Source organism: Carassius auratus, chromosome 9 (genome assembly GCF_003368295.1).
Source record: "Carassius auratus strain Wakin chromosome 9, ASM336829v1, whole genome shotgun sequence".
Taxonomy (NCBI): Eukaryota; Metazoa; Chordata; class Actinopteri; order Cypriniformes; family Cyprinidae; genus Carassius; species Carassius auratus.
This window is the reverse complement of record NC_039251.1, coordinates 3,331,478-3,355,306: the sequence shown is the minus strand read 5'-3', so window position 1 is coordinate 3,355,306 and position 23,829 is coordinate 3,331,478. Positions and strand designations below refer to the sequence as shown.

The window sequence follows — 23,829 nt, the reverse complement described above, 5'->3', positions numbered from 1 at the left end:
TGCTTCTTTAGACTCTGAATTTGAAACACCCTGAGGGTATCGAGGTCGCAACTGATCTCTGTGACGTCTGTACACTTGGTCAGTTAACTCTCCCTGCACCCAGTACGACACCGGACCTGTCTGTTTTGTAACTACTCCAGGGATCCATTTGGGTTTATCCCCTGCAGTATTGCGTAGATACACAGGATCATCCACATCAAACTGTCTCTCAGCAGCCCGATGGTCATGTTCCTCCTTCTGCTGATACTGCCTCCTCCTCACCTTCATGGCCATGTTTGGCTTTAGGAAGTCCAATCGCGAATGCACATGTCTCCTCAAATGCAAATCTGCGGGTGACTCTCCTGTTGCACTATTGGGGGTTGTGCGATATCGCAGTAGGAAATGTGAGATTTTGTCCTCAACACTCAAATCCTCTCCATTTAGCTTCCTCATGCCTGCTTTGAATGTTGCAAAATACCTCTCAGCAAGGCCATTAGTAGCTGGATGCCTCGGTGCACCAGTAGTATGAACAGCTGAAACTCATCTGATGTGGAAGTCGTGGCGTTGTCTGTGACAACTTGCTCTGGCAATCCATATGATGCAAAAAGTCTCCGAAGTCTCGAAATGGTTGCGGAGGACGTTATTTGTGCCATTTTGAAAACTTCCAGCCTCTTAGAATATGCATCGACAATTATCATAAACATGTGACCCATGAACGGCCCAGCAAATCAATGTGGAGCCTTTTCCAAACATCTTCTGGAAATTCCCAGGGGTGCAGAGGGACTAGACGTGGCATACGCTGCTCCAACTGGCACCTATCACACTGTTTACAGGTTTTTTCAACGTCCATGTCTACATGTGGCCACCAGACATATTGCCTTGCAATGGTCTTCATCTTCACAATGCCAGGGTGTCCGCTGTGGATCTCATTAAGCACTGCTGTTCTCAGCTTAGTCGGCACCACTACTCTTGTTCTCCATAGAACACAACCTTGCTCAACAGACAGTGCCTCTTTTTTTGTAGTACACTTTCAGTTCTTCCGATACGAGAAATGAGCGACACCTGCGTCACTCACCGGTCTTGCATCCCACAAAGGAGATCGGTGAGTGGCGCACGTGTTGCTCATTTCTCAATCACTCCACCGGGCTCGCCCCGTTCCCACGGCTCTTGGCCCCGCCCCACTCATCACAGGCCCTTTATTATTTAGTTTGTACATTAATGATCTCCCACAGGATTGTGAAGGGATACAAGTGCAAATGTATGCTGATGATACTGCTATTTTTACACATGTGAGAACAGCAGAGTTAACAGCTGAAAAGTTAAATGTTGATGTGCAAAGGATAACACAATGGTTAGAGAAATCATGTCTTCCATTGAACACTTGTTAAGACAAACACACAAAACTATCAGAGAGATGATCTTACCACAGCTTCTCCAGATTAGAGTGAGGACCTTCCAGTTCAGCACAGAGACACTTCACACCCAAATATCCTAGTTTATTCCCAGACAGATCCAGTTCTCTCAGGTGTGAGGGGTTTGATCTCAGAGCTGAAGTCAGAGCAGAACAACCTTCATCTGTGACGTCACAATAACTCAACCTGTAGAGAACAATGACACACTCTTCACTCTCTCAGATCAGATCAGTTTAGCTGTGAATCCATTAGTAAAGAGAAAGTACAAATCAATGTGTGATGCCTCATTGGACTGAGATTTAAAATGTCAAAGAACAAAATAAAATAAAAACATGATCATTTAATAATTTAAAGCCTTATAAAAAAAAACATTCTTTATATTCCTGACATAGCTGTGAAAAGATTTGATTTTAAAAACAGCATCATGGCAATCAAACTATTTCTTATGATTTTAAACCTGTATTTAACCTATTAACCAGACCCCCCATTATGGGTCTCACACATTAAATTGTCCTACTTAACTTCAAATTTAAACAGTTCCTTACTTCCATTTTGGTGTCTTTGGGCTTTACTTTTCATCACCCAGATTTGATAATGCTCTAAAACATTAATAGTTATAGACACTGAAGTGCCTTGAAAAAAATTGCACCACACTGATTATTTTCATATAGAAGTGCATGAAATCAGTCCTGGAGCAATATAAAAAAGTAATGGTTTAAAAGTCTCATGAGTTTCTATTTCAAATTTTAAGATACCATGAAAACTATTCCTGCAACCATTTTTCTGATACTATGTCCCCCCTTCCCCCCACCATATTTTATATATATATATATATATATATATATATATATATATATATATATATATATATATATATATATATATATATATATATATATATATATATATTTACCACCCTACTGAAGGGTTCTACAAACTATTTTAGTCATCAAGCATATCAATGCATAGTTTTTCTATTATAAAACAATATAGACATCAGAAGTGATTTGTTTGAGCACTAGGAAAATACAATAAGAATAATTTGAGCAAAGATAGTTCAGTGCACCTGTGTCCAGGTGCAAGTTAACAGGTTAATTGTTTTTTCAAGACTATCCAACTGACTTTTAGATATTTTATATTTTTCTACTTTCTTTTCAGATATTAAATTAAATCTGGTTTTAGTGAGCTTTCTTACAATCAAAATCATATTATGATCAGATAGACCAGTTACCAGATTATAGCATTTCTTTATCCTTCCTGGTCTATTTGTAAAAGCCAGATAAATGCATGTTTTGGAATACCTAGTTAGCCTGGTTGACCCTCATAATGACCAGTTAAAGTTTTTAATTTCTTCCTTTGTAATTCATCCTTCCAATTTACATTAAAATCTCCTAATAAAATTATCTCCTCATTTGCGTCACATTTTTTGATAAGAGCATCCAATTTTTCATAAAATACAGCCTTAGCAGATGGTGGTCTTTAAATTCCAATTACAACAATTGACATTTTCTCAGACAATAAAAATTTAAGAACAATATATCTTGTTCATACAAGACCACTGAAATTGCTCCCATCTTATACTATCCTTAACATAAAATAGCAAACCTCCACCCCTTCCATCTATTCAATCTTGTGTATACATTTGATAACCACACACATTTAAAATATCAATGGGGGAATTTTCATGCAACCATGTTTCTGATAAACATAAAAAAATCTAAATTTGATTAATGTAAAATATGGTGTATTTTGATAATTTTTATGAATAACACCTCAAATGTTTAATTGTCCACCTAGTATTCCGCTTGGTTTCGATCGACAATCCCAAAGAATAGAAGCATAATTTACTGTTCTAAAATGCTTAAAACAATGATGCTTTACAATTGCCACATTTATCTTGTGCGTTGATTTATTCAAAAATATTGATGTAATCCTTTGCACATGGTTTGATATAGCTGATGGAACATCGCCTGATGGAACGCCGGCCTGAAATGTAGTCACCGGTCAATTCAAGTCAAGTCACCTTTATTTATATAGTGCTTTAAACAAAATACATTGCGTCAAAGCAACTGAACAACATTCATTAGGAAAACAGTGTGTCAATAATGCAAAATGATAGTTAAAGGCAGTTCATCATTGAATTCAGTGATGTCATCTCTGTTCAGTTAAATAGTGTCTGTGCATTTATTTGTAATCAAGTCAACGATATCGCTGTAGTTGAAGTGACACCAACTAAGCAAGCCAGAGGCGACAGCGGCAAGGAACCGAAACTCCATCGGTGACAGAATGGAGAAAAAAACCTTGGGAGAAACCAGGCTCAGTTGGGGTGCCAGTTCTCCTCTGACCAGACGAAACCAGTAGTTCAATTCCAGGCTGCAGCAAATTCAGATTGTGCAGAAGAATCATCTGTTTCCTGTGGTCTTGTCCTGGTGGTCCTCTGAGACAAGGTCTTTACAGGGGATCTGTATCTGGGGCTCTAGTTGTCCTGGTCTCCGCTGTCTTTCAGGGCAGTAGAGGTCCTTTCTAGGTGCTGATCCAGCATCTGGTCTGGATACGTACTGGATCCGGGTGACTGTAGTGACCCTCTGATCTGGACACAGACTGGATCTGGTGGCTACGGTGACCTCGGAATAAGATAGAAACAGACAAACATTAGCGTAGATGCCATTCTTCTAATGATGTAGCAAGTACATAGGGTGTTATGGGAAGTGTTTCCGGTTCCGGTTTATCTAATTAATGTAGCCTAAAAATCCTTTAACGGATTTGGATATTAAAAGCATATTAGTATGTTATGTGTAAGACAGGTTAAAGAGATGGGTCTTTAATCTAGATTTAAACTGCAAGAGTGTGTCTGCCTCCCGAACAATGTTAGGTAGGTTATTCCAGAGTTTTGGCGCAAAATAGGAAAAGGATCTGCCGCCCGCAGTTGATTTTGAAATTCTAGGTATTATCAAATTGCCTGAGTTTTGAGAACATAGCGCACGTAGAGGAGTATAATGTAAAAGGAGCTCATTCAAATACTGAGGTGCAAAACCATTCAGGGCTTTATAAGTAATAAGCAATATTTTAAAATCTATACGATGTTTGATAGGGAGCCAGTGCAGTGTTGACAGAACCGGGCTAATATGGTCATACTTCCTGGTTCTAGTAAGAACTCTTGCTGCTGCATTTTGGACTAGCTGTAGTTTGTTTACTAAGCGTGCAGAACAACCACACAATAAAGCATTACAATAATCTAACCTTGAGGTCATAAATGCATGGATTAACATTTCTGCATTTGACATTGAGAGCATAGGCCATAATTTAGATATTTTTTTAGATGGAAAAATGCAGTTTTACAAATTCTAGAAAAGTGGCTTTCTAAGGAAAGATTGCGATCAAATAGCACACCTAGGTTCCTAACTGATGACGAAGAATTGACAGAGCAACCATCAAGTCTAAGATAGTGTTCTAGGTTATTACAAGCAGAGTTTTTAGGTCCTATAATTAACACCTCTGTTTTTTCAGAATTTAGCAGTAAGAAATTACTCTTCATCAAATTTTTTATATCGACTATGCATTCCATTAGTTTTTCAAGGTCAATTGTGTCAAACGCAGCACTAAGATCCAATAAAACTAATAGAGAGATACACCCACGATCAGATGATAAGAGCAGATCATTTGTAACTCTAAGGAGAGCAGTCTCAGTACTATGATATGCTCTAAATCCTGACTGGAAATTCTAACATATACTATTTTTCTCTAAGAAGGAATATAATTGTGAGGATTCCACCTTTTCTAGTATCTTGGACAGAAAAGGGAGATTCAGGATAGGTCTATAATTAACTAGTTCTTTGGGGTCAAGTTGTGGTTTTTTGATGAGAGGCTTAATAACAGCGAGTTTGAAGGTTTTGGGGACATTTCCTAATGACAATTAGGAATTAATAATAGTCAGAAGATGATCTATGACTTCTGGAAGCACCTCTTTTAGGAGCTAGGAGATGGTATAGGGTCTAACATACATGTTGTTGGTTTAGATGATTTAACAAGTTTATACAATTCTTCCACTCCTATAGTAGAGAATGAATGGAACTGCTCCTCAGGGGGTCTATAGTGCACTGCCTGATGTGATACTGTAGCTGACGGCTGAATGGTTGCAATTTTATCTCTAATAGTATCGATTTTAGAAGTAAAGTTCATAAAGTCATTACTGCTGTGGTGTTGGGAAATGTCAACACTTGTTGAGGCTTTATTTTTCGTTAATTTAGCCACTGTATTGAATAAATACCTGGGGTTATGTTTGTTTTCTTCTAAAAGAGAAGAAAAGTAATCAGATCTAGCAGTTTTTAATGCTTTTCTGTAGGATAGGTTACTTTCCCGCCAAGCAATAGGAAATACCTCTAGTTTTGTTTTCCTCCAGCTGCGCTCCATTTTTCGGGCTCCTCTCTTTAGGGTGCGAGTATGCTCATTATACCATGGTGTCATACTGTTTTCCTTAACCTTCCTTAAGCGTAAAGGAGAAACTTTATTTAAAGTGCTAGAAAAGAGAGAGTCCATAGTTTCTGTTACATCATCAAGTTGTTCTGAGGTTTTGGATATGCTAAGGAATTTGGATACATCAAGAAGATAACTTAAAAAGCAGTCTTTTGTGGTAGAAGTGATGGTTCTTCTATACTTGTAACAAGAAGTAGAATTTACAATTTTGGCTATTTGAAGTTTGCACAGAACTAAATAATGATCTGAGTTATCATCACTTGGCTGAATAATTTCAACACTATCAACATCAATTCCATGTGACAGTATTAAATCTAGAGTATGATTTCGACAATGAGTAGGTCCTGAAACGTGTTGTCTAACACCAATAGAGTTCAGAATGTCTATAAATGCTGATCCCAATGCATCTTTTTCATTATCAACATGGATATTAAAATCACCAACTATTAAAACTTTATCTGCAGCCAGAACTAACTCGGATGTAAAATCACCAAACTCTTTTAATAAAGTCTGTATGGTGCCCTGGTGGCCTGTATACAGTAAAGTGAGTGAAAAAGTGAAGTGAAGTGACATTCAGCCAAGTATGGTGACCCATACTCAGAATTTGTGCTCTGCATTTAACCCATCCGAAATGCACACACACAGAGCAGTGAACACACACACACACACTGTGAGCACACACCCGGAACAGTGGGCAGCCATTTATGCTGCGGCGCCCGGGGACCAGTTGGGGGTTCGATGCCTTGTTCAAGGGCACCTAAGTCGACCCTCTAACCATTAGGCCACGACTTCCCCTAACGTAGCCAGTACAAACATAACAGGGGATTTATCATTAACATGTGTTTATCCATATTGCATCGTTTTTTTTATTTGTTGAACCTCAATTAAATTGTTAATCTTAACTTGGTTTGGACGTTTTTTGTATTTTCTAGTTCGGGGAACAGACACAGTCTCTATAGTGTGATATCTAGGTGAAAAAGTCTCTATGTGCTGAGAATTAACTGACCTCTGTGACGGCAGGCAGCTAGCAGATGGTCGGTTTAGCCAGTCTGCTTCCTGACCTGGGCCCCAGTTAGTCAAGTATAAACTCTTAGACTATTTGCCATTTTTCTAGAGAGAAGAATGGCGCCACCCCAGGAGGGATGAAGACCATCTCTTTTCAACAGGTCAGGTCTGCCCCAAAAGCTTGTCCAATTGTCTGTGAAACCTATGTTATTCAGTGGGCACCACTTAGACATCCAGCCATTGAGTGATGACAATCTGCTATGCATCTCGTCACCACGGTAAGCAGGGAGGGGACCAGAGCATATTACAGTGTCTGACATCGTGCTTGCAAGTTCACACACCTCTTTAATGTTATTTTTAGTGATCTCCAACTGGCGAAGTCGAACATCATTAGCGCCGGCATGAATAACAATATTACTGTATTTACGTTTAGTATTAGCCAGCACTTTTAAATTTGCCAAGATGTCAGGCGCTCTGGCTCCCGGTAAACATTTGACTATGGTGGCTGGTGTCTCTATATTCACGTTCCGTACAATAGAATCGCCAATAACTAGAGCACTTTCATCAGGTTTCTCAGTGGGTGCATCACTGAGTGGGGAGAACCTGTTTAATGTTTTGATCGGAACAGAAAAGCAGTGTTTTGACCCACGACTATGCTGCCTTACCATCACCCAGTTGCCCTGCTGCAGGGGCTCTGTTTCCGGAACCGAACAATGTACAGGAGTCCCTGAGCTAGACGCATCCAAAGCCGTATCTAGAGCCCTAACATTCTTACTGTCCTCAATTAAAGTTTGGACGCGTGTCTCTAATTCTGAAATCTTCTCTGTCAGCCTAACTATTTCCCAGCATTTATCACATGTGAATCCCTCATCTGCGACAGAGATAGATAAACTGTACATGTGGCAAGAGGTGCAAATAACAATAGCCATTACTCACCGTACTTGGACTTACTGCGGTTGTTTGATGAACTTGTGAAAAACCGGAGTGAGAATGAGGAGAGTAGAAAACAGTGATAGGTTCAAATGAAAACGCTAATGACAAGCTAACGAGTGCTAACACTTTGCAGGTGTACTGCACTCACGGATAGAAATAAAATAAATGTGAACTATCAAAGTTAATCTGATAAGATTGATCGATAATATCAGAAATATGGTGTGAATTAAGTTATATTTTATCACTTTAAAGAGAGTGATAGTAAGATAAAGATTCTAGAGAAAAAAAATTAAATAAAAACAGCTACATGGAGCTACGATTAGCTACAGAAAGCCAATTAGCTACAGGAAGTAGAGAAAACACTGTCCACAAGTAGAGAAAACACTGTCCAGTGTTAACCGGTGTTAAGTCAATGAAAGACTCACCCGCTTGACCAACATCCACAGTAGGCAAATCACAGTCAATAGAATTACCATAGCTCAAGGTCATATCCTCCAAAGTTGAACGCTGATTCACACTCCTAGCAAATGTAGTTTGATGGTGCCAATCTTAGCCCATCTCGTCCGCACATGGACCAGGATTCAGACGCACATCACCCGCAAGCAACAGTGTAAAAAGCAGGTATCCAGAAAGTTTCCTCAACAATTTTGATGGTTTATATTTTATCATTATTTTTCGATGTAACAGTTAGAATAATCGCCTTCCCATAATTAAGAATACTGCGATAGAATGCAAATTGTCAAACAGGCAATGAACAGGTGATCACATTTTCTGTATACTGAGCTTAAGTCAATTCCATACACGGCCGTACAGAATTGACTATAAGTGCCACAACATAAAACAAAGTCCATAAAATAATCTTACTTCGAAAAAAGTGGTAATGAACAAAGTAATTTTTAGGAAACTGTTGGCTTGATAGCAGCGAGCCAACACCTGCCCGACCTCTCACTGCTGCCGACACCATGTCATTTGTCAATTCTCTCTGACATCCTACCATTTAATCTTACCATTTAATTTAATATATTCATAATTATGTGAATTAAGTGAAAACAAGGGGAGTTCAGGACACCCGTGTCGGGGTGCGGGTTAAGAGGTTAAATGTTTTAAAATGAATAACAGTTTAAAGTATTTTACATTTATCAAATGTAATCGGTTGCATTACAATTTTTAAAGGAATTTAAACAGTTACACTGCTATTACATTTTAAACAGGGTAACCGTAACATATTACCTTCCCAGCACTGTCTAACAGTAACATCACAGAAAATATTCTGCAAGTCAATGATGAAAAGTGTCAAAGATTCATGTTTTGACTTGCCATTTCCACTCACTTATGTATATAGTTATTTTCACCTTATGCTGTTGGATTTATAATTAGACATTAGAAAATATCTTATATCTAAATGGGTAAAGTCTAATCTCACTGTAATCAGCACAAACTGGGCTATAATAATATGTGAAATGCATGTATGTACATAATTGTGTTTTTGAGAAAAAAAAAATTATGCGTTGTTAGTGAAAAACTAAAAATGTTAAAACACTTGAAAAAGGCCATAAAACACAAAGAACAATGGTTCTCGGAATTTTTGAGAACTGGAGCTTTTAGCCTAGAATTTTTCTTTCTAAATTATTTGAAAATCATCTTGTTTACTCACTCACAGAAAACAATATATTGATTTAAATTTTCTAAGACACTTTTTGTTGGTAAAAGTCATGCGAGTAGGCGTCAACTACCATGAAAATCATTGTGATTTACACCTGAGAAGACAAAGGCCCGCATAATGAGCCTCTCATTCAGCTGTGCCACTGTGAGTGAGGAGTTACAAGAAACAATGTGAGGACAAAATAAATCTATATGATTTTATATTTGTAGTTTATTAAGAATATATTTAATTATCCCACAACATAATTTCATATCCACTAGGGGGAGCAGTTAAACAGTTTATTAGGAACAATCAACTGACTTTCAAACTAATTTTTTGGCATCATTACTCCAGTCACACAATCCTTCAGAAATCCTTTTAACAATCTTATTTTCTACAAAAAATTTATTGTTATTATTCTTATCATTATTATTATTATTATTATTAATGTTGAAAAGAGCTGAGAATATTTTTCAGTTTTTTAGGGGGAATAAATTGAAAGAACAGCATTGTTTTTACTTTTGTTATAGTTATCTATTTGTTACATTTACATTATTTACATCAAGCTTTTGAATGGTATAGTATTGTATATTGTTATTGAAACTTCATAATGTTTCGCTTGATTATACATTTAGTCACGAATTATAGTTTGGAAAAAGTCTTTGGAAAAAGTCTAACTAGTAAAGTGTTTACAAGTTATGTGAAAACTAGTAAAAGTATATAAATAAATAAAAAGAGACTTACTCATGTTTTTGATCTCTGCTGAATAAAGTGCTTCATTCTTTTTTTTTCTGAGGAAATCCATTTCTCATATCCTCAACCACATCACATCTTTTTGGGGTGATTTATGTCTTATTCCTCTCATCATGAAGCAAACAGTAAAATGAAAAACTTGAACAGTCTCGCTGCCTTTTCTTCTGTGTGGGCGTATTCAAGCCACGCGCTTCAGTTTGAATCTGAAAAGCGCGTTCAGCGCGGGGGCATGGACACATTAAATATAATGAAGGGAGACATGAAAAACAGACATCGCGTTGTTTTCATATGGATTACTTTATCACAGAATATCTGTTTTTGGTGGCAATTGTTCAGTTTGAAAGCAGACATGTCAAGCTTTATATAGATATCTCTCTCATGTCTCTTCGTTGAGTATTCATGGAGTTTCAGTTCATTTTAATGACGTGTTTGTAAATGAAGATCAGCGCAGACAAAGGCTGCAGACAGCGCACCTTGTTTGTTATCTTTATTTTATAAGTGCACAAAGTTTTGTTGTTATTATGTCTGTATCCAAAAAAAAGTAGACCCTTTACAGATTCGATTGAAGTATTGCTCTTATCTGTACGATTAAAACTGAAAGTGTAATTTAAGTTCTTTTCGGAGTTATCAGGAGAAAATGACCCATAACGCGTATCCGCGTTAATCGACTCCAGAAGGTTAAATCAAATTACATTACATTTATTTGAATGCATTTGTGAGAATGTGATTTTAAGTAAATTAGTCCTGCCTGTCTGTGCAGCGTCTATCTACTTACAGTGAAGCGGTGGAGTTTGATTACTTCAAAACAAATAACTTTTCACTTTAACTTTGTTTCTAAGCATTTTTATTGACAAATCATAGGGCAGCATTAACAGTATTGTTTTTTCTGTGTTTGAGTGATTATGTGTCTGTATGTGTGTGTGTGTGTGTTTGTGTGTGTGTGTGTGCGCGCAGTACAATCCTTGTAGGCAGAACTAGTTTAGATTGCTATAGTTACAGAATTAATTCTGCTAGTGATTGAGCAGTAATGAAATTACTAGTGAAATTCTCAGCGAAAACTCTTCATTAAACAACTGAGGTTTAAAGTGCTATTTTGATTTTGTATTAAAATGTATAGAATTGTGGAGTGTGTGCGTGTGTATTTCTCCATCACTCAAGGATAACAAAAGCTGAGATTACCTACACTGCGAGATATTATTCATACGTAAATTGTGGCAGATAGTACTAAAACCTCAATGTACTACAGTGCTTTGCAAAACAGTACGTAATAACAGATTCTTTGTTTAATTATATTCATTGTAAACAGATGCTAATTTCTAGTGTCCTTACTTGTCTCTTCCTAAAGCCTAAAGCTGATCAGTAAAGCTGTACTTGAAGCTGCAGGAAGAGACTCACGCTTCTGCGTTTGGGAACAATATGAGCTGCATGTGATTGATTCACCAGAACATCTGATCAACATGAGGACACCACATATATATTTAATTATATACAAGTTAGACATTTTATTTTCAAGTTTTGAATATTTTATTATGTTTTTTTTATCTAAACACCTCTCTTAGCTAATATACATACAATGGGATAAATGTCCCCCTCGGGTCGGTTGCCTCAAAAGCCCACTGTTCTTACCCTCTCACTTATCTGATTGGTTTCTTTAGTAATTTGATAACAGTCAAGCCTTTGACAGACTATTAGCACTTAGTGTAAACAGACAATCCATTTAAAGGTGTTGCTAATGCAGAAACAGGTTTAATATGAACACTGAAGTCCACACATGAACAAGAAACAAAGACACACAATGCTTTACTTTCTGTATCTCTGTATCTTGATTGACAGTTGTCTCATTCAATCAGTAGTAAATATTACATTCACAAACAATACATAATTTTAACATTTTGTCTGTCTTGTCATTGTGTTTTCTGGCTTTCTGGATGATTTGTTTTTCACTTCACAAATATTTTACAGTGTGTCATATATAATCTTACCACAATTTCTCCAGTTCAAATTGAGGATCCTTCAATCCAGCACAGAGACGCTTCACTCCTGAATCTCTTATTTTATTCCCAATCAGATCCAGTTCTCTCAGGTGTGAGGGGTTTGATCTCAGAGCTGAAGCCAGAGCAGAACAACCTTCATCTGTGACGCCACAATCTCTCAACCTGTAGAGAACAATGACACACTCTTCACTCTCTCCGATCAGATCAGTTTAGCTGTGAATCCATTAGTAAAGAGAAAGTACAAATCAATGTGTGATCCATCATTGAACTGAGATTTAAAATGTAAAAAATTAATTAAAACATAATCTAAATAATTTTAACCCTCATTAAAAAAAAAAAAAAAAAAAAACTTTATTCCACTTTCAGGAATTTTATCCAAATTGTCTGTCTTAATGGAGATCAAAACTGTTTAATCACATTATTCATTACTAGGGTTGGGTATCGTTTGAATTTTTTCGATTCTGATTCTGATTCTTATCGATTCCTAGTTTAAATTCCAATGATATAAAAAAAATGTATATAAAAAAGTCAAACATTTATATTTGTATTTTGCGTTCATTTAAATATTCTTAACGTCAAAAGTCTTCTTTGTTTATATTTTGATTATTTATAAACTTTTATTAAAGAAATGTGTAAAACGTTGCTCATCAGAATCATGTAAAATTTAGGCCTGTATGTTAAATGCAGTGCCGTTTTTGTGTCTGTAGGTGAATCTGTCTGAATTGTGTCTGAGAGCGAGTGAAAACCAGAATTATCAGACTTTCTGAAAATCCCCACTTCGGTCAAAATCACGCTGTTCTGCTCTCAATGCACTTCGATCCCATACGCTGCTTTGGAAGGAAAAGCTAAATGGACACGCCACTGGGTTGATTCACCAGAACATCTGATCAATGTGAGGACACCATATATAATTTTAATTCTATACATTAGACAATTAATTTCCATGTTTTGAATATTTTCTTATGCTTGCTTTAATATAAACAACTCTCTGACCTAATATAGAATGGAATAATTGTCTCATACAATCAGTAGTAAGTATTATTATTGAAAAACACATTGTGACAGCTTTTTTTATACTTAATTTAATTTTAACTTAATTTACACATGTAAAAGAACAGAACAGACAGGTCATTAGGGGTATCACAAACCATTATGTTGTTCATATACAGTTAACTTCATATCAGGGGTTGCTCTCCCAATGGTCTTGGAAGAGAAAGAAAGAAAGAAAATTATAATTAACAAAAAAAAAAAAGACATTGCAGTCCACTTACAATAACTCACCATGTTCCATCAATACTCCTATACTTTAACCATTTTGACCAGTACTTGTAAAATGTATCCATGTTTAATCTTAGAGAGAATGTGAGTTTCTCCATGTCACACATATCTTTTACAATCATTATCCATTCTGCTTTTGTTGGTGGATTCTCATTCAACCATTTCTTAGTTACTGCTTTTTTACTAGCAACCAATACAAGTTTGAGAAGGTATTTATCTTGAGTACTACAATCAGTTGGTATGTTTCCTAAATATATGATACCAAAGCTGTTTTCAATTTCAAATCCCAATATCAGTTTTATTTCAGTGATTACCTCTAACCAATAAGATTGAATTGCTGGACACTTCCAAAATATGTGAAAGTAATCAGCCATAGAACTATTACATTGCCTCCAACAGAGTGCAGATTCCAGATATCCAACCTGTAAATATTTTCTTTTTGGATTAATGAAAAATCTTATTATATTCTTCCATGAGAATTATCTCCACTGACCTGAGCTAGAGGTAGTATACTGTGTTTTACAAATATTAAGCCATTCTTCATCAGATAAAATTATGTTTGCTTCCTTCTCCCATTTATCTTTCACATATAATGTAGAGTTATTTTTAGAAGATTGTATGCTTGAATATATTCTTGATATCATTCTCTTATGACTTCCACTCTTATACGCATCAATAAAAACATTGATGATAGTCATTTCAATTTTTTCATTATTTTTTATATTTTTATTATAATGGTTCCTAAGTTGCAAATATCTAAAGAAGTCCTGTTTTTGTAATATATAGGTGTCATTAAAATGTTGGAAGCTCTTTAAACCTTTATTGGATGAGATTGTACAATATGATGTGATGCCTTTCAACGTCCATTGTTTAAACCTTGAGTCCAACTGAGCAAGTTTAAAATCTTTGTCATAGGCCACCCATCTTGACAACCGTGCTTGTTTCTCGAGCTTAAAATTTTTACATTCCTTGAACCAAATATTGAGAGGAACCATTGTCCAATGGGTCAGTTTGTTAGAGTACTTAATCTCAATGGTTTTATCCCCCAATAAGGAGGGGAGCGGAATGTCCAGCTGGCTGAATTCTTATTCTTTCCATCTTGCATCGTACTCATTGTTACACCAACAAACTAAATATTTCAATTGTGCTGCTTTATAATAATCCTCCAAACAGGGAAGGGACAGACCTCCTCTTTCTTTTGATAACTGTTGTGTTTTAAGTCTGACCCTAGGCTTCAGATTTTTCCATATGAATCTAGAAATCATTCGATTCCAGTTATTAAACTGTTTTTTCGGAATCTCTACAGACAGTGATTGAAATAGAAACAATAATCGCGGTAAAACGTTCATTCTAATAATTTCAGTTCGATTATACCAACCGAGGGTTAGGGGCATCCACCTGTCCAATTCTACTTTTAATTCTTTTGTCATGGGTTCATAATTTAGATTATATATTTTTGTCACATTCTTTGGTATAATAACTCCTAAATATTTAATACTATTAGTTTTCCACTTAAAATTATATTTATTACGTATGTTCTCCTGTGGTGAATAATTAAATGCGAGGGTCTGAGTTTTGTCCAAATTTAACCTGTATCCTGAGTACCACCCAAACTGTTCAAGGCATGACATAAGTTTAGGTAAACTGGAGTCTGGGTCGGAGATTGTCATAAGAATATCATCCGCATATAAACATATTTTGTGTTCATTTCCTTTAAATTGGAATCCTGATATATCTACATTTTCTCTAATTGCTTGAGCCAGTGGCTCTATAAACAGTGCAAAAAGTGTGGGACTTAATGGGCATCCCTGGCGACATCCCCGTTCCAATGTAATTGAACTAGAGACATTACCATTTATTTTAATTTGAGCTGTTGGTAAATGATATAGTTGTTTAAGACTTCCAATAACCTCTTTATTGAAACCAAAACATTGCAATACCAGATACAAAAACTCCCATCGCACCGAGTCGAAAGCCTTTTCGGCATCGAGGCTAATTACCAAAGATTTTGAATTATTTTTGCTCATGCTATCAATCAGAAATAATGCTTGTCTTACATTATCTTGTGTCTGTCTGTTTTTCACAAATCCTGTTTGGTCAGTATCAATCAGTTCAGGAATTATATTTTCTAATCTTTTTGCAATTATCGAAGCATATAATCTATAATCTATATTTAAAATAGAAATCGGTCTGTATGACCCACACTCTGTCTTATCTTTTCCAGCTTTTGGTATTACTGATATAATAGCTTGTTTCCATGATATTGGTGTCTCTCCCGCTTTAAGAACATGGTTAAAACATTTTAAGAGCATAGGTTTTAATAATTCCCTAAATGTTTTGTACCACTCTGCTGGATAGCCATCCCCCCCTGGTACTTTATTCGTCTTTAAATTTGATATGGCCCTATCAATTTCTGCTTCTGTTATTTCTCGTGTTAACAGTTTGTTTTGTGTTCGTCCTACTGATGGTAAGTCTATAGATTCCAGAAAATGTTCAATAATAGAAGGGTCTGCTGCTTCTGGTTGGGAATATAATTTTTTATAATAAATTTCATATGACCTTAGTTTCTCTTCCGGTTTATAGCACTTTACATTGGATTCTGGATTTTTAATTCTGAAAACTGACCTTTCAGTTTGCTGTTCACGTAGTTTCCATGCTAACATTTTTTGTAGCTCTGGGTACATTCTCATAATAACTAATGTTTGATATATTTAAGTTTAGTCTCTACTTGATTATCCAGTATCTTATTTATTAGATGTTTTATTACTTTTATTTCTTCAAGAATTTGAGGTTTTTTTAATTCAATATGTTTTTGTTCAAGTGTTTTTAATGTGCTTGATAAATCGGTCAGTACCTTCTGCATTTCTTTTTTTTTCCCTTGAGGACCACTTTAAAAGTTTTCCTCTTAACACTGCCTTAGCGGCATCCCATAGAACACTTGGTGACATTTCTTCATTATTATTTAATTCAATGTAATCCTTAATTTCCTTTTTAATATATTCCATGCATTGGGGCTCATTTAAAAGACTAGTGTATGTAATCTCCATTTGGTGTTTTTGAATTGAACATCCAAATGGAGTCTTAAATACACTCCTGCATGATCTGAAACATCCCTAGTTCCTATATCACAGCCTATAATTCTATGCCTGTCTGAGTGGAGCATGAAAAAATAATCAACCCTTGAATAGACTGTGTGAGAGCTGGAGAAAAAGGTAAACTGTCTCACAGATGGGTGGAGATTCCTCCATATGTCAATCATGCCAGTTTCCTTAATTTTTTTAACATACGAGGATTCACAATTTATCTTTTATGTTGGATTTAAAGAGTCTAGGGTAGGATGCAACTGTACATTCCAGTCCCCTCCACATATAAGTGTCCCTGACACTTCAGAGATTATTAACTCAAATATTTTCTTAATTATTAATTTATCCTGTCCTGGTGGTCTGTAAACGTTAAATAATGTTACTTCTTTTGAATCAAGGATCCCTTTAACCAGAATATAACGTTCTTCTTTGTCAGCTATTTGGCTGGAGACCTGGAAAGATTGTGACAGCTTTTGAACAATTCAAGGTGAAACACAGACACTGTGACACACCAGTCATTTCATTTGTTAATATATCTGCAGCTAACCGTGGAGTTTTTGCCGACACAAATTACTGTCATATGCATATAACTGACATTTAGTTTGCTTACAGCAATTTAGTAAATCATTGGCATATAAATGAACTCCAAATAACTGCCTCTCACACTCTCCACCTCAGATGTATACTCCACTCTATGTAAGGTGAATGCACAGAAGGCAGCTCTCCACAGAATACCTGGTCGTGTGCTTAAAGCCTTTGCACAGCAGCTGGCTGAGGTCTTCACAGAAATTTTCAATATATCTCTGGCCCAAACAACTGTCTCCACTAGTTTCAAAACCTCCACCATCATGCCAGTACCGAAGCACTCCACTGCCTCAGTCCTTACTGACATCCGTCCTGTTGAGAGGCTGGTTGCATCCCATTTAAAATCCTATCTACCTGCTACACTACACCCATTCCAATTTGGTCAACAGAGGATGCCATCTCAACAGAACCTCACTCTGCCCTCACCTAACTGGACAGTCAAAATACACGTGAGAATGCTGTTCATTGATTTCAGCTCTGCATTCAACACTGTAATCCCCTGATCTCCATGCTCAGCAGGCTTGTAAACAGCACATCCCTCTGCAACTGGATTCTATATTTTCTGTGAGGATATATTTTCTGACTTACAGATCTCAGTCTGTTAAGTTAGACAACCTCTCATGCTCCATAATCACCCTGAACCCCAGCATGCCACAGGGCACTGAGCCCTCTTCTGTACTCCCTATTCATCCATGAAGTTACCTGGCTTCCACATATCTAATGACCTCACCTGGTCCCTTAACACCTCAACCCTGGTCAAAAAGGCACAGCAGCGCCTTTACTTCTTATAGAGCCTTAAGAAATTTAACCTGAGTCCCAGGATCCTTGTTGAATTCTACCGCTGTACCATTGAGAGCATACTCACAAACTGCATCTCAGTATGTTACAGCAATTGCTCTGCATCTGACTGTAAAGCACTCCAGCGGGTAGTGAAAACTGCTCAACGGATCACCAGTACACAGTTAACTACTATTGAGAACATTTATCACAACCACTACCTGGGCAGGCCAGGGAACATCAATGATGCCTCTCATCCTAACCATGGACTTTTCATCCTCCTTCCATCCAGCAGGCGTTAAAGGAGCCTACGCTCTCGCACTAGTAGGCTCAGGAAGAGCTTCTTCCACCAGGAAAACAACAATGGACCCAAAATTGACCCTTGAGGGAAACCCTTCATTGTTTCATTAAGCTGATCTTGAATTATTTATTTTAGCACACTGATCGAGACTCTAAATATGATCTAAACCAATTTATTGCCTGCTGAGAGAAGCTAAATCAATGTAATTTATGTAGGATAATTTCATGATTCACTGTATCAAATGCCTTTTTGAGATCTAAAAACACTGCTCCTACTACACTGCCACTTTATAAAACTCACTTGATAAATTGTTAGAAATCAGTTTACTGTTGAATACTTAGGACTAAAACCAAACTGTTTAGAGTGAAGTATATTATGTTTTACTAGATAGTTGATCAAGTTATTCAGCTTCCAACTTCTCCAAAATTTTAGAGATTACAGGGAGTACAGATATTGGTCTATAATTCAGAACCTTATCAATTGATTCTGCCTTAAGAATTGGGGATATAATAGAAGTTTTCCAATTTGAGGGGAATGTACTTTCTCTATTGCAGCCTGGAATTGAACTGCTGGCTTCGTCTGGTCAGAGGAGAACTGGCCGCCCAACTGAGCCTGGTTTCTCCCAAGGTTTTTTCTCCATTCGGTCACAGATGGAGTTTTGGTTCCTTGCCGCTGTCGCTTCTGGCTTGCTTAGTTGGGGTCCCTTCATTTACAGCAATGTCGTTGACTTGATTGCAAATGATTGCACAGATACTATTTAAACTGAACAGAGATGACATCACTGAAATCAATGATGAACTGCCTTTAACTGTCATTTTGCATTATTGACACTGTTTTCCTAATGAATGTTGTTCAGTTGCTTTGACAGAATGGTTTTTGTTTAAAGCGCTATATATAAAGGTGACTTGACTCTATTAGATAAGTTTATCAAATTTACCAAGGGCTTTAGCAAACAAGCACTACATTTTTTTAAGAATTTTGTATCCATCCCATGTCCTAATTATTCAACTGATTAATAATTTGAAGTATCTTACCATCATCAACCTCAGAGACAAAAGGACGAGCATGTGTCATTTATTGCATTTTGAGGTAATTGTACAGGCTCAAAACATAGCAAGCTCTTCCAAAGACTGGATAAAATATCTATTAAATTAATTGGCAATTTTAGTGTTATCAGTACCAATGGTTTCTTTTTATTTGCAGCTCCAACAATGGTTTTCTTTGTATGCATTCTCAATTTAAAAGCTTGTTAATACACTTCCTAAGAGATGAGCCATTTCCTCCTGATTCTGCAATCAATTGCTCAAAATATCAGTTTTTGCCTTCCAATTTCACTACTTTGTTTCTTAACTATTTAAAACTTAGGATATATGCCTGTGTGTTTGTAAGCAAAGACTTTTTCAAAGCAAGATCTCTCTTTTTCATTAGTTGATGATTATCTGAATTAAGCCATGGTAGGGATGCACTATTTCGTCTACATTTTAACTGTTGTGTATACTTTTGAATATTTTTTTCATTTGATCTGTAAAGCATCAACTCAATTAATATTTTTATATAATTTTCAAATCTTGTAATTTTACTCTTGGGGATTCCTACTAATCCTGGTTTAATTTTTTGACGAAAATTACTCTGCAAATGTTTCTTTGTTAATCTTCTAACAACCTGGATCATGTTATGTTCAGACAAACCTGTCAGAAGATTATATATTTTTATTAAACTTTCAGGTTTATTAGTAAATGCCAGATCAATAAGAAGTTTACTTGTTTTTGTTATCCACGTTGGGCCTTTGAGAAAGTCATACTAAAAATAATAAATACATAGAAGTTTTCTCATGCCCTGACATTTGTGCTTTTTTCAGTTTCTTATAAATATCTAAATGTCTAAAGTCTAATCTAACTGTAATCAGAACAAACTTGGCTATAATAATATGTGAAATGCATGTATGTACATGATTGTATTTTTGAGAAAAGAAATATTATGCGTGGTTGGTGAAAAACTACTAATGTTAAATCACTTGAATAAGGCAAAAAACACAAATAACATTGGTTCCCGGGACTTTTGAGAACTGGAGCTTGTTTTCTAAATTAGGTGAAAATCATCTTGTTTACTCACTCACAGAAAACAATATATTGATTTACATTTTCTAAAGACACTTTTTGTTGGTAAAAGTCATATGCAAGTAGGCGTCAACTATCATGAATATCATTGTGATTTACACCTGAGAAGGCCTGCATAATGAGCTGCATAATGAGCCTCAGGTTTGTCACTGAGAAGGGAAGAGTTACAAGAAAGAATGTGAGAACAAAATAAATCTACATAATTTTATGTTTGTAGTTTATTTAGAATATATTGAATTATCCCACAACATAATTTCATATCCACTTGGGGGAGCAGATAAACAGTTTATTAGGAACAATCAAAGCTGACTTTCAAACTATTTTTTTTGCATCATTACTCCAGTCACACAATTCTTCAGAAATCCTTTTAGCAATCTTATTTTCTACAAAAAAAACATTTGTTATTATTATAATTATTATTAATGTTCAGGTTTTTTAGAGGGGATACATTGAAAGAAAAGCATTGTTTGTTACATTGGTTACAGTTATCTTTATTTGTTACATTTAGATTATTTACGTCAAGCTTTTGAATGGTATAGTATTGTATATTGTTATTGAAACTTAATTATACATTAAGTCAGGAATTATAGTTTGGAAGTCTTTGGAAAAAGTCTAACTAGTAAAAGGTTTACACGTTATGTGAAAACTAGTACAAGTATATAAATAAAATATAGCTGCAAGCAGCGATGGCGGGCTCAAGCCGTCAGTGCAACGCCACCCCGGTGGCATCGGGAAAACTGTGCCCAGCGGGCATAAGCATTTACAGTAACCCTCTGGCAATCAAATTTTAAGGGATATGGCAGTTAAATGGTTAATCCGACCCATCTAGACTTTGAAATCACATACACAGAACAATATATATAACTTTAGTAACACTTTATTTTAATATATATAAAAAATTTATAAGTTGTGCATCGTAGCTGACACCTAAATGAACACATTACAATTGGTTTATGACTGCAAAGTCTTTCTCCTCAAATGCTATTGAGCTTCAAATTTGCTTTTGAGCCCATGTGAAAAAGTAGCATAATTTACATATGACTTACAGTTTGTTTTAATAAATATCAAACATTCAATTTAATGGTGCATTATAGCTGTCACCTAGATGAACAATTACAGTTGTTTTTATGACTGTAAGTCATTCTCTTCACATGCTACTGACGTTAGAAAAGTGTATAAAAATATCACATGTAACTTTAGAGACGGTCCCTAAATTTGAGACTCTCGAATGTCCAATGTCAAGCCAACTTTATGCCTGTTTTTGTTTTGTTTTTTACTTTATTTTTCTTTTCTCTGTGCCGGATTGCTGGTGTCTTTTACCCGGGCATAGATGTCCATCCATCAATTACGAACATTCATCCGCAAATGTCCGAGCGGTCGCGAGCGCGGATGGGAGAATGGCGCATGTTTTATTTTTTTTGAGCTACTGGGATGGTGCCCCCTCTGGGAGTTGGTGCCCTACGAAGACTGCGTATTCTGCATATAGGGAGCGGCGGTACTATCTGGAAGATATATTCCTCAAACCGTCGTACAAGAGGAGGTGATGCTAGTACTTCAAGCATCTCTCAAAACCTATCTGTTCATAAAGCCTATATATAAAGTCTTAATATAGTATTCCACAATATGTTGTGCTATTCTAATATTATTGTGGTTTTTTATTGACATTGTTATTTGCTGTTATTTTTTGTTTTAATATTGTTACTGTTGTTACTTGTTGTACGGTGACCTTGAGTGGTTTGAAATGCGCCTTTAAATAAAATGCATTATTATTATTATTATTATTATTATTATTATTATTATTAGCTGTACACTTGATAAAAAAAAATTAATATAAACTTATGCAATTGTATATATATATATATATATATATATATATATATATATATATATATATATATATATATATATATATATATATATATATATACACAGTATTGTTCAAAATAATAGCAGTACAATGTGACTAACCAGAATAATCAAGGTTTTTCGTATATGTTTTTATTGCTACGTGGCAAACAAGTTACCAGTAGGTTCAGTAGATTCTCAGAAAACAAATGAGACCCAGCATTCATGATATGCACGCTCTTAAGGCTGTGCAATTGGGCAATTAGTTGAATTAGTTGAAAGGGTTGTGTTAAAAAAAATAGCAGTGTGGCATTCAATCACTGAGGTCATCAATTTTGTGAAGAAACAGGTGTGAATCAGGTGGCCCCTATTTAAGGATGAAGCCAACACTTGTTGAACATGCATTTGAAAGCTGAGGAAAATGGGTTGTTCAAGACATTGTTCAGAAGAACAGCGTACTTTGATTAAAAAGTTGATTAGAGAGGGGAAAACCTATAAAGAGGTGCAAAAAATGATAGGCTGTTCAGCTAAAATGATCTCCAATGCCTTAAAATGGAGAGCAAAACCAGAGAGACGTGGAAGAAAACGGAAGACAACCATCAAAATGGATAGAAGAATAACCAGAATGGCAAAGGCTCAGCCAATGATCACCTCCAGGATGATCAAAGACAGTCTGGAGTTACCTGTAAGTACTGTGACAGTTAGAAGACGTCTGTGTGAAGCTAATCTATTTTCAAGAATCCCCCGCAAAGTCCCTCTGTTAAAAAAAAGGCATGTGCAGAAGAGGTTACAATTTGCCAAAGAACACATCAACTGGCCTAAAGAGAAATGGAGGAACATTTTGTGGACTGATGAGAGTAAAATTGTTCTTTTTGGGTCCAAGGGCCACAGGCAGTTTGTGAGACGACCCCCAAACTCTGAATTCAAGCCACAGTACACAGTGAAGACAGTGAAGCATGGAGGTGCAAGCATCATGATATGGGCATGTTTCTCCTACTATGGTGTTGGGCCTATTTATCGCATACCAGGGATCATGGATCAGTTTGCATATGTTAAAATACTTGAAGAGGTCATGTTGCCCTATGCTGAAGAGGACATGCCCTTGAAATGGTTGTTTCAACAAGACAATGACCCAAAACACACTAGTAAACGGGCAAAGTCTTGGTTCCAAACCAACAAAATTAATGTTATGGAGTGGCCAGCCCAATCTCCAGACCTTAATCCAATTGAGAACTTGTGGGGTGATATCAAAAATGCTGTTTCTGAAGCAAAACCAAGAAATGTGAATGAATTGTGGAATGTTGTTAAAGAATCATGGAGTGGAATAAAGGCTGAGAGGTGCCACAAGTTGGTTGACTCCATGCCACACAGATGTCAAGCAGTTTTAAAAAACTGTGGTCATACAACTAAATATTAGTTTAGTGATTCACAGGATTGCTAAATCCCAGAAAAAAAAAATGTTTGTACAAAATAGTTTTGAGTTTGTACAGTCAAAGGTAGACACTGCTATTTTTTTGAACACACCCCTTTCAACTAATTGCCCAATTGCACAGCCTTAAGAGCGTGCATATCATGAATGCTGGGTCTTGTTTGTTTTCTGACAATCTACTGAACCTACTGGTAACTAGTTTGCCACGTAGCAATAAAAAATA

The 23,829-nt window shown here is 36.1% G+C and overlaps 2 protein-coding genes across 1 annotated transcript in view; both read right to left on the bottom strand.

The window, feature by feature from the left end:
• LOC113109212 (ribonuclease inhibitor-like) overlaps positions 1 to 1,705 on the bottom strand; it is a 29,022-nt gene extending 27,317 nt beyond the window's left edge. The window contains exon 1 of the mRNA XM_026272874.1: positions 1,404 to 1,705. The gene's annotated coding sequence lies outside the window, so the exon portion shown is untranslated. The remainder of the gene's footprint in view (positions 1 to 1,403) is intronic.
• The window catches only part of LOC113109173 (NACHT, LRR and PYD domains-containing protein 12-like), a 1,059,377-nt gene that overhangs the window by 103,959 nt on the left and 931,589 nt on the right, over positions 1 to 23,829 (bottom strand).